Here is a 17,344-nt window from a genome sequence, read left to right as displayed (position 1 = left end):
CTGCTCCAATTTGCACTCTTTAACTAAGTTCAGTATTGTCCTTTCTCTTATTGGCTTGTTAGCTATTAGCTAAACCAAAATATGAAAAAAAATCTGAAAGCACTCTATATCTTTTGTATTGATTTTTTCCCGCTAATATGTTGTGCACCTGATCAAATACAAGCAAGGACAAAAAGACAAAATGTTCACATCAGCTATAGTGCATATCTTGCCTTCAAAAATTGTTGTGTGATTTTTGACAGCTTGAGTTGGCATAGCACTGTCTTCTCATGCCTGTTAGATAACTAATGTATTACTGTTGCTAAGCAAAATCCTTGTAGAAAGATTAAATTCATTGACTAACAGCAATGCTTCTCTGGGGTGTGTACTTGAAGCAATCACATTGGGAACAGAGCCTGTTCAGTGCAAACTGCTTTCAGACACCTCCTGCTTTGACTGATGGATTCTGAAATGGTTCAGGAGGGACAAGCAGCTTCATAAGTATATGTGTCCCTCTCTGTGACCACGCAGGAAGGCCTGCTGTAAAGCTGACTTCCATGCTCTGCAATTTGAAGTAATGCAATTAGCAATTTTCCCATTGATACATCAGGTTCATAGGAATCTGGTTCTAGTTTACAACCGACTGAAAGAGTTGGTGCTTTTTACATTTAACTGAATCGTCCACTGTGTATGAGATTTAATTCACAGATTGAAAATAATATAAAGAATAAAATAGCAATAATAAACTTTTTAAGCTGCTTTCAATAACACACACTGGATCAATCGTATTCTAAGGCTAATACCAGTGTACCGAAGATATCGAATTTCAGAAAATAATGAGAAATTATGTTATTTAGGTGCTGCTTAAAATTTCCACTTGTTTTGAGGATTATAAGCCAAAGGTACAAGAATTTTTAAAAATGTATCTCACAAAACAAGTCTCTTGTATCCTGCAAAATACTTCAGCGTAATTGCACCAGCTTAGCTTATTTTGGGGATCAAATCAAGATTCTTAAATGGTGATATTTTTCCACAGATTTAACATTCAGCTTGCAATATATTTATATAACACCGTTTGTGTAATAAATACCTCAGTGTGTTTCTCAGGAATGTCTCAGGATGTTTCTTTTAGCAGCTGAGCTAAATGCATGCTCAAAGAGGCAGGTATAAAGAAGCATCTTAAAGAAGAAAGAATGGTGGAAAGGTAGAGAAGTCTTAAGAGGAAACGCCAGAGATTAGTATCCAAGGAGTTGAAAGTTCAGATGAAAATGGTAGAGTGATTAAAATCAAGGATGAAAGAGTGGCCAGATGAGATGACCAGAGATACTTTGGAGAGTTCTGACGTTGGAAGACATTAACAATAGAGAGGACAAACGTCATGAAGAATTTGTAACAAGCCTGAGATTTTTAAATAAAACAAAAAAATTGGACTGGCAGCATCTGAGGAGAGAGTAAAACATGATTACCTTTTCAGTTCAATGATCTTTTGTCAGAATATCATATCATTGATCTGAATCATTAACTCTGTTCCTGTCTCCACAAATACTGCCAGGTCTGCTAATTCCCTAACTTTCTGTTTTTATTTCAGACTTCCAACATGCTATATTTTGCTTTTGTATGACAATTTGAAAATTAAGGAATCACTGCATAGTTAGTCAAGTGGGGTAAACCAGCAAGGACAGGATGATGGGTGAGTGGAATTTGATGAGCATCAAGACACTAGCAGCTGAATTTTGGATGACCTCAAGTTCTTGGAAAGAAGAGAATGTGAGAAATTGGCCTGGTACTGGTTGTTGTTCAATTTAGAGACAGTGGAGAAGTCGAGAGTGATTAGGTGAGGTAGGTTTGGGTGTCTTTGACACACCTGGAGAAACACATGCAGTGTTTTTTGATTGTGTTACTGAGGGGTAAATGAGAAATAGGAAGGAGTTCAGGCAGATCCTTGTGGAAAAAGCAAATATAGTAATGCAGACCTGGATACAGATGAAGGTAATTTCTCTGGCTACAATTTCATAGATATGAATAGAACAAAGCAAATGTAGCACTATTCAGCTGGAAGACGGGTTGAAATTGTATACAACTTGATCAACTCCAAAGGCAAAATTTGTCCTTGAACTCGGCTCATTGTACAACACATAAATTGAAATGTGTTTATTCCCTTTATTTCTTTCATGGTCTTATAATATAGGTCACCTGTTATTGTCAACTAAACTTTAAATTGTGTCAAATCAAGTTTTGTTGCTCACTATAGTTTGGCAAATATCCAGTCCTAATTGATTTTTGTCTTGGTGATTTCCTTTACTTGGACTCTATTTTGATAATGAAAATGGCAAACATTGTCATAGCAGAGGGTACATTGGAAGTACAGCCAACTCTTTGATAAAGATATCATGTGGTAAGTCAGGCTTGGAACCTCCTGGAACTAGGGGAATTTTCTCCAAGTGATTTATGTTTAATAACTGCCACAGAATGCATACTAAGCTATCTACAGCAACGATAGAGGCCTCATGACTACAACAAGGCAGCCTCTACACTAACTACAAGAGCAATTCACCAAGCAGAGACTACCTAACAGTTCTGCAATAACATGACAGTAGGATCTTATTACACACCTCTGAGGCAGGTTGGACTTGAACCCAGGTTTCCTGGCCAGAGATGGGATACTACCACGGCATCACAAGAGCCCTCCACACAACTGTAAAGTATAGTCTAATCAACCTGTTAAGAGATGTCATCACATATCCCTGGAGCAGGTGGGACATGAACCTGGGCCTTCTGGCTGAGAGGTAGGGACAAATCCATTGTGCACAAGAACTCGTCTTACATAGCTGTATTTGCTTTTAGTCAACTTGCCCAGTGATATTATTACATGCTTCTGGAGCAGGTGGGACTTGAACTATGGACTCCTGTCCCAGAGGTAGGGACACAAAAAACTTTCCAAACAGTAATCTTTTAAACCTATTTTCTAATAAACCTGTTCAGAGATGTTATTAAACAGCTCTGGAACAGGTGGAACTTAAAGTGGATCCCCTGATCCAAAGACAGGGACACTGCCACAGCACCAGAAGAACCACTTTGCTGTTTGATATCAATCAGGTGTGTTAAATAAAGTTGTCTTATTCACAATTAGTTGAGTAGTAGCTTGTCAAATTCCATTCTTAGAGAAAAACATTTGCCATCAAAGAAAATTAGCTCAAGATTCCATATCCATTTCACTATTTATGTCATTTTGAGCACTTGGTATGCAGAGCCCTAAATGACCTAACTGGTGTGAGAAAACAAAAACAAGAAGTGGAGCAAATGCCATTTGACGTTGTTGGATGAAGGGGAAGTAAGACATTCATTTCTGACTGTCTCCTCTTGCCTGTCAGCTGACTGCTGTTTTGCGCTGGTTTTGGCAAACATCCCACTCTGGGCATGCAGATGGTCCAAGTTCTCATGCTGCCAAGATCATGAGGGTTTAGCCCTCGCCTTTGGCCCTGCACACCCACTAAATCCTTGCTCAGGGTTAATATTGGGTCCTATATTAGCCCTAGCACTTATTCCAATTTTTGCCGCTAAAGATAAAACAAAAAATGCACCCAGTGAAAACTTTTAAATTATCTGTCAAAACTTCAAGAGTCTTTAGGTATAGCACAACAACATAGAGTGCTCTAGTCTTGCAGCTATGAAACAGACATTGTGACAATTTACACAAAACGGATAACAACCTATCTTAAAATTTAAAAACTCACACTTTGTGCTCTTTTTTAGATTTTTGTCTGTGGTTGCTGACTAAACAAATAAAGTTGTTGACAAGAAATGGCTTTTTACTTTTACATAGAGTTTACTTTCCAAATCTTGCTGTCTACTGAGCTGTTTAATTTTACAGTGTTGTAATTAACTGCTTCAGCCTCAATGTTGGCAGAATAAAGGCCTTCTATGAAACCTTACACATATTTTTAATTATTGACAGCGAAAACTGCTGATATCTGATCACTGGTTCATTATACAACCTGACTCAACTTCACTTTGATATTAATGGATCAAGTTGTATACAATTTCAGCATGTGGCAACAGAAAATGGCTGCCAACCCAAAGATGGCAATTTATGACCTGTCCACACCCCATCCTATAGCTGAAATTTAATCCTGTGGACTCAGTCCATGTTTCCTTTAATTCCACTTTATGGAGTCATAGAGTCATAGAGTCCAGAAACAGACCCTTTGGTCCAACTCATTTGTGTCAATATGACCTCGTCCCATTTGCCAGCACTTCGCCCATATCCCTCTAAACCTTTCCTACTCATATTCCCATCCAAATGCCTTTTAAATGTTGTAATTGTGCCCACCTCCACCACATCTTTTAGCAGCTCATTCCATACACATATCACCCTCTATGTGAAAAAGTTACCCCGCAGGTGCCCTCTCACCTTAAACTTATGCCTTCTAGTTTTGGAGTCCCCAACCCTCAGAAATTAACTTTGCGTATTCAGTCTACCATGCCCTCATGATTTTAAATCTCTATACGGTCACTCTTTGGCCTCCGGGGAATGCTCCGGGGAAAAAATGCCCCCGCCTACTCAGCCTCTCTCTATAACTCAAACCCTCCAGTCCTGGCAATATCCTTGTAAATCTTTTTTGCACCCTTTCAGGTTTCACAACATCCTTCCTTTCGAAGGGCAACCCCCAGAATTGTACACAGTATTCTAAAAGCCTCACCAATGTCCTGTATAGCCACAACATGACATTCCAACACGTCTAGTCGATGTTCTGCTTCAGTGTAAAGACAGAGCAGTATCTGAAACAAAATTTCAAAAGAAATACCAACTATTTTGATTTTCAGGAGGACCTGAACTTAGACAGCCAGCAATTCTGCCAGAAACAGACAGGGGCCTTAATAATAATTTTAAATAGAGATCAACGAACATCATTAGTGTTGTATATTGTGAAATATTAATGTCAGTTAGTGCTGCTGCTACTGCTTTTAGGAATATAAGGATGTGAGAACAGGAAGAAGTCATTCATATCCTCTCGTCCACCATTTGATGACAACAGGACTGATTGATAGCTTAATTCTGCTTACCTGCCTTGGCTCCATATTCTTTCATCCCTATCTTAGCAAAAAATCTATTAAGCTAATTTTAACCAACAAGCTTTTATTAACTTTTATGTGGAAGCCCACGTAATTGATATCCATACATTTTCCCCTGACTATTAGTTCTTGAAATTAAAAGGTTTGTTAGACCTCCTTCTCTGGTGGCTATTTGAGAGTTGCTGGAGACTGGGCTTGCTGGTGAAGCTTCCATTTCTTTGCACTTTGTTTCAACATAGCCACAGTAATGATAACCCCTGCTGTGGCTGAATCCACCGCTGATGGTTCCAACGACCATGTCTGGGGAATATCAGAAACCAACTAGATCCTTAGTTACATGAGCTGTCAGCATTCACACCACAAATAATTGTTAAGCATATTCCACCACACAGTGAGACATGGAGGACTCTAACAAGGAGGGCCATGGGAGTTTTCTTCTTGGAGCTTTGAACACAGTACAAGCCATGTCAAGCAGATGGCTGTCACTATCACTGTATCAAGTAATTCACAACTGAGTCAGACAGATTTTTAATCATTAAGAGAATTAAGGACTGTGGGGAAAAGGCAGAAGAATTGAAGTCACCTGCGAACACTTTGAACAGTGGAGCAGACTTGTTAGGCTGAATGGCCTAATTCTGCTCCGACATGTTAAGGTATTACGGTCTTTCTTTAGATAAGAGAGCCAAAACTATTCACAGTATTCTAGCTGTGGTCTTACCACTACCTTGTAGAACTTTAGCAAGGTCTCTGTGCTTTTATACTTCATTCCTTTTGAAATGAAGGCAAACATTTCATTTACCTTCCTTATTATCTGCTGAACTTGACTACTAGTGTTTTATGCTTTATGCATATGAACCCTTAAATCTCTCTGTGCTGTAGCTTTCTGCAGTCTTTCTCCATTTAAATAATATTCAGCTCTTCTCTTCTTCTTGCCAAGTTGCATAACCTCACACTTTTCCCACAATTTATGCCATCTGCCAAGATTTTGCCCACTCACTTAACCTATCTATATCCCTCTGTAGATTATTTGCATCATCTCCACCACACCTCCCACTCATTTTTGTATCCTCCACAAACTTGGCTCTGATATGTTACTGTCCTTATCCTAGTCATTAATATATATAGTAAATAACTGTGGCCCAGCACTGATCCCTGTAGCATCCCACTAGTTGTAGGTTATCATCCAAAAAAAGACCCTTTATCCCAAATCTCTGTCTAGTATTAATTAGTCAATCATCTATCCATGATAGTACACTGCTCTCAATACAGAAATAAATAGCCTAATATGTAGTACCTTACTGAATGCCTTTTGGAAAATCCAAATATATCATATATCAAAAATAAATGTTCCTTGTCTATGATGTATTCTAAAGATTACCCTCATCCAAATCATGCAACAAACTTTTTTAAAATCCCTTGCTCAAATCATGCAGATTTCAAACTAAGAGATTTGTTTACAGTTGATTCTCACAAAGAAGTCACCATCATCTTATCTGAGAGGAAAAAGTGAGTTGTCAGGGTGAATTTGAGGATGTTCCAAATACCTATAATAAATTGGTACAGTAGCAACCATATTTTATTCCTGATAAACTCAACAACACAGAGATTGTTCTCACACACAAAACCTAAAACCCCAATTTTCACATCTACTTCTGATGGAAATGAAGTTTAAATAGAAGGCATATCTCTCACTGTGATCCATCTTTATTTTACCTTGCAGGTTCATCCCTTTATTCATTAAGCAGAATGATAATAACAATAGTTACATTGCTATTATAGCTAACCTAATCAGATCCATTTATGTAGACAATAGCAGCTCTTCGTTGATTCATTTACTGCTTCTGCAGAGGGTGACTGATTGAATTTGACCATCTTCATGTTTGACATTTAATAAAATCCAATGCTGATTTATTTCTTCATTCACCATGAGCTGAATTGTTAACAAATGTTAAAAATTCAATATAATTCTAAATGAACAATTAGACAGAATTTGGAATTCATTCTGTTCCTTTGAATAGATCGTCCAAAAAAACAGAGAATGAAACTCACTGCAACAAGCAATACGTTTCCTGCATCTGATCAATGGAGATTGAATATTTCTACAGCAAGCGGTTGTTTCCATTACCAGGGCACCTGTTAGATGTGTGTACCTTATTATCATCTAAAGAGTGCTACATGCCCATGGGCTTGGTGCAAGAAGTATTTTGGAGTTGAATAAAATCAACCTATTTTTAGAAGTTAACTTATAGCCTAATGGAATGTAATTGTTATAATGTGCTTGCATGCTATAAACAATTCTGTTGTGAACAATTCTTTAATCAAGCAAGGCGTTATTTTGGCTAAAGGGTGAAAACAGACGCTAAGTAGGTGCTGTGTTAATAAGATATGCCTGCTTTGGAAGTCTGGATTTAGCGCACTATTTTGGTGCTAATTGCTGATTACCATAATGTAAATTTGCCTGGAGGTGCTAAACCAGACATCTGCAGGTTTAAAAATCAACTGCTGATTAGATGTAATCTTTTGTGGAGCAGTGTGAGTGGATTCCTCACAACAACTTCCACTGAAGGTGCTTTTGTCAGTTTGCGCAGCACAGTGCGCAATTGGTCACTGCCAATGGGCAAGGGCATATTGGTTCTGAAATGCACTGCTGGAGGTTCTGGGAGAAGAGGTGCAGAGGCAGAGAGATATCCTATACCTGCAAGCTGAAAGGACCATATTGCTAATGGGGCAGGGGCAGTATGGTGGCTCAGTGGTTAGCACTGCTGCCTCACAGCGCCAGGGACCCAGGTTCGATTCCCGCCTCAGGTGACTGTCTGTGTAGAGTTTGCACATTCTCCCCGTGTCTGCGTGGGTGTCCTCTGGTTTCCTCCAACAATCCAAAGATGTGCAGGTCAGGTACATTGGCCATGTTCAATGCCCATAATGTTAGGTGCATTAGTCAGGGGTAAATATAGGGTAGGGGAGTGGGTGTGGGTGGGTTACTCTTTGGTGGGTCGGTGTGGACTTGTTGGGCCGAAGCTGTTTCCATACTGTAGGGAATCTAACCTTCCATGCATTCTTGTCCCTCTCTCTACTGGGATTGTTCACTATGGCGTCATGTCTTTTTTTCTTACCTTGTCCACCTAAGCAAAACCAACCTGAGACTAGGACCCAAGAGCACAATCTCAGAGTGAAGAAACAATCCTTTTAGAATTGAGATGAGGAGGAATTTCTTCAGCCAGAGGATGGTTAATCTGTGGAAGTCACTGCCACTGAAGGTGTTGGAAGCCAAGTCATTGAGACAGCTATTTAAGTCAGAGTAGTAAGGGGATCAAACATTAGAGTAAAAAGGCAGGAGAATGGGCTGAGAAACACATGAGCCACGATTGAATGACGGAGTTGTCTCAATGGGCCAAATGGCCTAATTCTACCTCTATAACTATGGTCTTATGGTCTCAAAAACCCCTTCTGGTAACTCACATATGGAATCCAATAAGGTGGAGTAACACACTTTTTTTTTGGTGAAGTCCTCTGTGAATTTTCAAAACAAGTGTTGTTAGAGTCTTGGTGTAATCTTGACAAAATGTCTAACACAGTCTCTCAATATGTTTTTGAGAGATCCTCTTCACAGTTACACAAGCTAGTGAACATGAAATGGTGCCCATACAAATAATGTTTGCGATAAACAGTAATGCTGTTTTTACTCCTGGGCAGCTGGTTGCTCTTAGGAGAGAATATTAGAACAAACACTTCCCACCCAAATACCATCTAGCCTCTTTAATGAGCAGCAGTCATTATAAATGGAAACCAACCCCTTCACAAGCTTCCATCTGTCTGTTTTCTTCACAGGCTTCAACTCTTGTGCATGATGTTTGTTGCACTAAATATAGGCGAGATGGGTGTTTCACCTCAAGATTCCTTCTTCATCAAGGTGGAGAATTGCTAGTGCCTGAATGCACTACCAAAAATTGCCCCTACAATGTTTTGAAAATTATTTTCCAAAGTGTTCTCTTTATTTCTTTTACAACGGCATAATTGAAATGCATCCCCAAAACATCACCATGCTGTTTGTACACCTCGGCTGATTTTACAGTGTGAAATTATGGGTGCAATATAGGTTTGAACTTAGGCCTCTCATCTAAAAGAAAGTGCAGACTAGTCAGAGACCAAACTTAATTTGATGAAAGTGCATGCCAAGGTATTGCTGAAAAATAGATGTTATTGAAGATTTTCAACTTGAACTCATTACAAAAATTTACAAGAATGCCAAAGAAATGTGTGTGGAGTTTGCACATTCTCCCCATGTCCGCGTGGGTTTCCTCCGGGTGCTCCAGTTTCCTCCCACATTCCCAAAAATGTGCAGGTCAGGTGAATTGGCCATGCTAAATTGCCTGTAGTGTGAGGTGAAGGGCTAAAATGTAGGGGAATAGGTCTGGGTGGGTTGCTCTTCGAAGGGTCGGTGTGGACTTGTTGGGCCGAAGGGCCTGTTTCCACATTGTAAGTAATCTAATCTCATCTAATCAAAAGGGCGAGTATACTGTATGAGACTGCTGACTGATTGGCAAGGTGCTCTGATTGGTAGAGGCACTGACATAGTTAATGATGACTAACAATTCAAACCAAGATGCTGAATTCAATTGATCAAGGCATTGCCCTGAGAAATGAACCCGAGAATGGCTGTCACTTAAATAAAAGGTGAAAATGCTGGAGTAACTCAGTAGGTCTGGGAGAAAAATGGAGTTAATATTTTGAGCCTGGTATGTCTCTTCTTCAAAATTTGTGTGCATATCCTTTCTGCCTGTATGCTATTGGGAAGCCTCATCTGTTGGGAGCAGATTTTGGAATCACAATCATTATTTCCCTACTCTTCTCCTTGATGTTTATATCTCTTTGGAACATAAGTTTTAAATCAGTCTCCTACAAGATCAGTACTATGAAAAGATAAACAACTATTCCAGCTCTTCTCCTTTTCATGAAGAGAATTGATACCTTCCAAATTGATACTTTATTTGATTATGTTTTCAAATTGGTTGAAACTTTCCACAGATGGTGCACATCTGAATAGTTATTGCTGATCCCAAATGGATGTGTGCATCTAATAGACTGTGTGCAATCGTTAATGTAGCCTCAGGTGAAGATTTAGAAAAGAGCACAAATAATACTAGTAAGTCATTTTGACTTTGTGTGAAAGTAAAATAGGCGATGGTGAATCAGCAATCTGTTAAATTTCTCTCTATGATGAAAATAGAAATCATCAGAGATGTGAAATGGGCTTCCATCTCACTTTAGATGAAATTTAGTCCCTAGCAGTGGGCACAGTAAACCACATACGTGAGAAATCATGAGGGGAGAGGGAATTAAAAGGGAATGTCTTCATACTGGGCCATAAATTCTATAAGGATTTGGAAAAGGTCAGAAAGATTCATCTGAGTCATTCATCTTTCAAAGTATTCTTTGGTAAGGCAGAAAGAGGAGACAACAAGGAGAGTGTTCATTGCTTTGGTATGCTATCTTTTGTACAGGGCATTTAAAAAAAAATCAACACAGAATCGTAACTTATTTAAAAATTAGTTGTAATGTGAGATTATTGTCAGATTAATGTCAGATCCTGACCATACACTCATTGGCAGTGTGTCTGTTGGTACAGTATTCTGGTGTTGACTTGTTAATTGACTGACCCATATGCACTCTCTAATCGAAGAACAATGTTTGGTTTCTAAAAGCTGAAGGCTCAATCAGATGACCTGGAAAAGGATTGTAGACCGACAGGCAATGGAAGATGCTGCTGTTGTTGCTGTAGGAGAGGGACCAGAGTAACCTCTGGTGAACTGCTCCCTTTGACAAAATGTCAATATAGCAAATCTAAAATGTGACCCCTCAATGGCATGAGCTGGGTTGTGGTAGCAGATCCATGTTGCTGCAGTGGGGCTGGGCAAGTATAGGTTTCTTTGTCGGCCTTTCAGACAACCCCTGGTGTCTCCTGGGCTTTAGCGTTGGAGGGGGCTCAGTGTCCCTCTGATGAAGGATGAGTAACCTTTGGTACTGGAACACTGTCTCTAACATGATCAGCCAGAGGCAGGAACATGTCTGTCCCCTGACCCGATGCTCTCCTTTTCTATCCTCTTCCTAGTATTCCGTTCAATCCATTCTGTGATTCAGAAGAAGCATCCAAGGATTAAAAAAAGTCATTTACTAAGTGGCATTACCGGGTATTGTTTCCCAGCTGACTTGGAAAAAAGAAACAATGAGTGAAGTAAATATTAGATTCTGTGTGGTCATATTAAGATGTATCTTGATGCACTGAAACGTTGCCCCAGAAAGAGGATGCCAGATGGCTAATGAGACTTGAAATTGCAAAGTTATGTAACAAGGAACAGCACTGATGTACTACAAATGTGAGCTGCTACAAAGGCTGACTAATGCTCTCAGATTAGAGAGAGCTGCTCCCTTGAATATATGCTCAAATATAACTCTTTGGTTCCCCGAACTCCCCAGATTCAAGACTGGATTTTTCACCACAACACTTTGCTTGTGTGAATTTATCCAACAGGTCATACCTTGGACATGCATGGACAGATTGGTCACTGCTAGGACAACAAGGTCTGCAGTCTGAAAATCTACATACAGCTGCACTTTATCCTTCTAGATATTGGTGCTCAACACCAATGGCAAGACAATAGGCCATGATAGATTTTGACCTCACTTCAATTGAAATGCTTCACCCCAGAGGAACCCCTGCAGCCCATGACCATGCTAATGTAGAACATAGAACATAATAACACAGTACAGGCCCTTCAGCCCTCGATGTTGCACCACCCTGTGAAAATAATCTGAAGCCTATCTAACCTACACTATTTCATTCTCATCCATGTGCCTGTCCAATGACAATTTAAATGCCTGTAAAGTTAGCGAGTTTACATCTGTTATAGGCAGTGAGTTCCATACCCCTACTACTCTCTGAGTAAAGAAACTACTTCTGACATCTGTCCTATATCTATCACCCTTCAATTTAAAGCTATGCCCCCTCATCACCATCCGAGGAAAAAGGCTCTTCCTGTCCACCCGATCAAACCTTTTGATTACCTTATATATCTCAATTAATTCACCTCTCAACCTTCTTCTCTCTAATGAAAGCAGCCTCAAGTCCCTCAATCTTTCCTCATTAGACCTTCCCTCCATACCAGGCAACATCCTAGTAAATCTCCTCTGAACTCTCTCCAAAGCTTCCACATCCTTTTTATAATGTGGTGACCAGAACTGCATGCAATACTCCAAGTGCAGCTGCACCAAAGTTTTGGACAGCTGCAGCATGACCTCATGGTTCTAAAACTCGATCCCTCTACTAACAAAAACTAACACACCCCTATGCCTTCTTAATAGCCCTATCAACCTGGGTGGCAACATTGAGGGATCTATGTACATGGACACTGAGATCTCTCTGCTCATTTACACATTTAGCCTAGTACACTGCATTGCTGTTACTTCTTCCAAAGTGAATCACCTCACACGTTTTTGCATTAAACTCCAGTTGCCACCACTCAGCCCAACTCTGCAGTTTATCTATGTCCCTCTGCAACCTACAACATCTTTCAGCACTATCCACAACTGTACCGACCTTAGTGTTGTCTGCAAATTTACTAACCCATCCTTCTATGCTCTCATCCTGGTCATTTATCGAAATGACAAACAACAGTGGACCCAAAACAGATCCTGTGGTACACCATGAATAACTGATAATATCTAATTATCCATCACTTTACAATGCCAAAGCTGTCCCCATGGGCTCAAGATGAAGAAAGGTACCGTACTCAAACAATCCTGGTCAAAACCTGTCAGTGGCTCAATCTTATGCACACATGGTTCACCACGGGGGAAAGCACATAATATTCAATGACCTGACATCCTCTGCCCTAACTGTGGCAATACAGGGTTTTGGAGACAACCGGAGGAAATGCCCAAGATTTAGTATGTGCATTTGAAGGATAGATATGTGATTGTATGAGCAAAGTGTCATAGAATCTCTACTACGTGGAAAGAGGCCATTTGACCCATTGAATCTACACCAACCCTCCGAAGAGCATATCCATCCCCAGACTCAGGCCCTCACCTTTTTCCCCATAACCTCTCATTGCCATGGCTAATCCACCTAGACTGCACACCCCTCGACACTATGGAGTAATCTAGCATGGCCAACCCAGATAACCTGCCCACCTTTGAACTGTTGATGAAGCACTCGGAGGAAACCCACAGAGAGTGTGCAAATTCCACACAGGCAGTCATTCCCAGATGGAATTGAACCTGGGTCCCTGGTGCTGTGAGGCAGCAGTGATAACCACTGAGCCAGCATGCCACCACAATGCATTTACTGCTGAAATCTGGGAATGAGCCAGGAACCTTTAGATGTTCAGTCTAACAATAACAATGGAGTCATTGTCCAGCCAGTTTCCAAAATGGACCGTGGATAGCAATGTTACATACTAGACCCCAACAAAATTACAAAGTGTTTAAGAATGCAGTAAGGGAGCATTAGGCAAGTGGTAGAGTCGTAAGGGATGGTAATATAGATCGCCCAAAATCTTGGAGCAATCTGTGAATATGTTGCAAGAAAATTCATGTGTATGAGGTATTCTGTGTAGTACCCAGCTCCATCTGGAATGATCCATAATTTCTAAAATGCTACAGGCAGTCAGAAGCACCAAAAAGTCTAGATCTTGGATTCCAAAATCATCCTACAACAGGGAGTGTGGGTTATTGACAATAGTGATGACTGGGTAAATCACCCTCTAGACTTCTCATACTTTGGTGGGACTGTTAAACACAGGCAAACTAAGGTCAGTGTTTGACAGCAGGAGAGTCACATCAGAGACTGTCTTGATTCCCAAAGACTGGTGTGTACAGAAATTGAGGTGGTGGTAGTGGTGGTGGTGGTGGGGGCAGGGGGCAGGGGGCAACTTTGCAGAGGGATGCTGTCAGTGGGAAAAGCCCATATAGTGCCAATATTGGTTGAAGACAAAGAAGGCTGTAGAGTTAAGGACATCCACTTGGAAGGGAAAATAGATGAACTGTTTATAGAATTGTCTAGAAGGTACATAGGTGGAGATCCCAAGGCAGGATGGAGAAACAGTAAAACAAGGAGGCTTGGAAGAGGCATAATCCAACCAGGCAGCTGAATTAATGATGCTTACTGAGGCATCAAAGTGGTGTGACATTAGGCAAACTAATATTTAAATGGATAGTTGATATCCCTTCAAAGTAGCGCATGACTATATGATCACAAAGGGACGAATCATATCTGGAGGAGGACACACTAACCACAAAGAGATAGTGGAGGCTTCAAACCCCCGAGACAAGGTAGCAGTCAAGGCCAATTTAAAAACAGAAGACTCCATTCAGCAAGGTATCCGGTGCATGGGTGAAATGGTGAAACCTCACTGAAACATTGATTCTAACTTTGGCATCAAGAGCTATTGGCTTGGAGGAGGGCAATGTTAAGAAATTGCATGAAGATGCACTCCAGAGGAGTGCACAAAGAAAAGGGTCTGGATAGGAAGGATGTTATTTGGTAAAAGGGGGAAGAGTAACAGTTCCATACAGTGTCAGGTAAATATACCATGCTGGAAATATACCATGGGATAGTGCACTAAGGAAGAAATACAACTTATGGAGCACTGTTGGTATGTTCCTGGAATGAGCAGAGACTCAGTCAAATATTGTCAAAGATGCTTGAAATGCACAAATTATAATGATTGAAAGGCCATAACATCAAATGAACCAATCAGCCTAAAACAAAGGACCCTTGAGAGAACTTAAAGAGAAACTGTATGGGTGCTCTACCCAATAACTGGAGGGAAACATATTTTCTAATGATCATAGACAACTTTATCTGATTGGTGGAAGCATTCCCAACATGAGATTCTTCTGCCTTGACCACTGCAAACCATTCTGACAGGAAAAGTAAAATATCAAGATGGGGAATATCCCTCCAAATAGTCTCAGATCAAGGGACTCGTTGCACTGGGAAAGTATGAAGAAATTATGTCAGTTGCTTGGAATAAAGCAAAGGCTCCATATCCGGTACCTTCCCCAGAATTCAGGCATGGCAGAATGAATGAACTGAATGTAACAATCTGACATTGCAAAGGCCATAGAACAGACAGGGAACAAATGGCTGGATATTGTCTCTTTAATATTAATGTGACCAAGAGCAGCCCCTGAACAGATAACTGGACTAACACTATTTGAATTAATGACTGGAAGGACAATGTGGCCCCAGATGGCACTATAACAGGAAGTGAAGCTGTAGAATCACTGAGAGATGGAGTCAGAAGGTAAATGGTACCATTGTGTAAACAGTTGAAGGAGCAAAGGTCAGAGGTCAGACAGCAGCAGGACAGATGGACCAGGAAAGGAGTGAGGGAAGCAAGGTGTCAGGGAAGGCACTGAAGATAGGAGAGAAGGTTACAGGAAAGAAGTAGTGAACGACTACTGTTTGGGAGTCCCCAGCTATCTGCATCATTTACAAACCAACAAATACATGTGAGCTAGCTATGGGAAACAGTAGCAATTCAACATGACACCTTGTTACTGGGAGTATTGGAGTGATATTAAACTCGAGCCATCTGGACCCAGACTATCAGTGAGATTGAGAAAACCATCTTGCCAACTGGGTTATAGCCCACATACCTGGCCTCATGGCACTGTCAATCAAAAGGGCCTCTGCAGAATGTATATTGATGAACCCATACTCTCTGCAGCTGCAAACGTCTGTGGATGTTCACAGAGATGTGACAATTACTGGAATTTATCCTTCTTCAGAACAAGAACTTGTTCTGAAGAAGGGTCACTGGACCCGAGAAGTTCACTCTGATTTCTCTCCACAGATACTGCCAGACCCACTGAGATTTTCCAGCAATTTCTGTTATTGTTTCCAGCACCTGCCAGTTCTTTTGATTTTTTTTTTGTCTAAGGTACTGGTGCATCTTGGCAAAGGTTAGACTAAGTGTAATTGATAAGGACACAGAATAACCAGTGGGAAGCAGGGAGAATGCTGGCACCTACTGATCGCAGGTTGATGATACCTTAAGAATTACAGATAGTGACTATAACAAACAGAGGATATACTCTGGTATCTACCACAGTTCCAAGGCACGAAGGGGAAATCCATACAAGCTTTTGAGACTGGAGTGAGAATAGGTTCTAGGCTTTAACAAGATCATTAAAACCTCTAAATCTGTAAATTAAGGTTGTAAGTGAACTCCAAATCTACATGACGTCTAAAGTTGCTGAATTCCAGTAGGATCCGGGGGAGGCAACAGTCAGCAGAGGGTACAGAGTAAGTCCCATCAGTGTCGGTTTGGCCTGACAAGGGTCCAAAATAATGGACTGGAGGGGAACATCAGAGAAAGGTAAAGTTAGGTGATATGTAGTCACAATAGATTGTATGTATTTGCAATGTGCAGAACAGAGTGTGCCAGAGACAGGATGCCAGATGGTGAATGAGTCTTGAAATTGCAGAACAGGGAACAGTACTGGAGGACTATAAATGTGAGCTACACATTTTGCAAAGTTGCGTAAGGCAGTCAGATTGAAGAGAGCTGTTCCGTTGAATACTTGCTTAAACAAAACTCTTTGCTTATCTGAACCTTACAGATTGGAGAGTGGTCTATTCACAGTGGCACTTTCTGTGCACTAATCAACTGCCAAAAATCTGAGAGTACAGTACTGCTGGTGAACACTGAGAAACTTTCAGACAATCTGTCCTGCTTTGTGCTTTTTCACTGGCCTTGCTCTTGCTCTAAACACATCAAATGAACAAAATCCATAGGAGAAATGCATTGAAAAATTTGATTAATGAAGTCCACGATTATTTCTCTCTGCTCTCCGTACACCAGTTTGTTGCATGCTGTATGATAGAATAATTTTACATGTTGTACAATTTGGTCCGACTAAACCTGCAAGCTTGTTTGAGACACAATGAAACAAGCATCTGATAACAAGGATGTGCACTAGGTTTGTACTTTTATGTTATGGGACCAATGGGAACTCCATGGTCAAACGTATTTATGAAGTGTGATGAACATTTGTAAATTCAGCACTACTATTTTTATTAATCCTTCATCCATATGCCTGAAATTTTTATTATCAAAATTGTTTCTTGATAAGAACTTTTAGGGCCTTTATTCAGGGACCTAACTCCTGTGCTCTCATTCCTATTCCTTGTAAACTCTTTATCATTTAACCTCTGTTCCTTATCCTCATATTAGCTGACATTGTTAACATTTTATCCACCACAGCTGCTTACCCAGCCTGTTTC

The sequence above is a fragment of the Chiloscyllium plagiosum genome, unplaced genomic scaffold, assembly GCF_037043375.1.
Source record: "Chiloscyllium plagiosum isolate Xiang-an unplaced genomic scaffold, Cpla_swu_hap1 HiC_scaffold_1, whole genome shotgun sequence".
In the NCBI taxonomy this organism is placed as follows: Eukaryota; Metazoa; Chordata; class Chondrichthyes; order Orectolobiformes; family Hemiscylliidae; genus Chiloscyllium; species Chiloscyllium plagiosum.
This window is presented reverse-complemented; position numbering follows the sequence as displayed.